Source organism: Bison bison, unplaced genomic scaffold (genome assembly GCF_000754665.1).
Source record: "Bison bison bison isolate TAMUID 2011002044 unplaced genomic scaffold, Bison_UMD1.0 scf7180017863931, whole genome shotgun sequence".
Lineage (NCBI taxonomy): Eukaryota > Metazoa > Chordata > Mammalia > Artiodactyla > Bovidae > Bison > Bison bison.
The window spans coordinates 458019-458452 of NW_011494503.1; positions in this window are offsets into that span (position 1 = coordinate 458019).

A 434-nucleotide genomic window follows, 5' to 3' on the forward strand; every position below is an offset into this window, starting at 1 on the left:
GACCTGAATAAGGCCACCTCCATCCTGGCCATTTCTCCAAACTCACTGTTTCCTATTGCCAGAGCTTGCTGTAAATTGTCTCCAATCTTTCAGAGATTTGGATTTTTAATGAATTTTTGTAATCATTGAATCTGGCAGTGCCTGGCCCCCCAAATACGAGGGAGTAATTTCCCAGCCTGTCATTTGCGGCTCTGCGGTGGTTCCGCCCACACATTCCAGGAGTTACCCCCGCGTGACAGCTTCACAGCACAGTCATTCCACTCCGTCCATAACCTTGAGAGAGGGGTGCTCAGGGTTCCCATTAAAAGGTAACAAATGAAGGTCCGAGTCCTTCCATTCGCCTCAAATATATGGACTTTTTAACCCTGGGAGGATTTTATGTTTCTATTATAGAAATGATGCGTTGTGGGCTTCAGTTTTCCCTAAATCGAAAG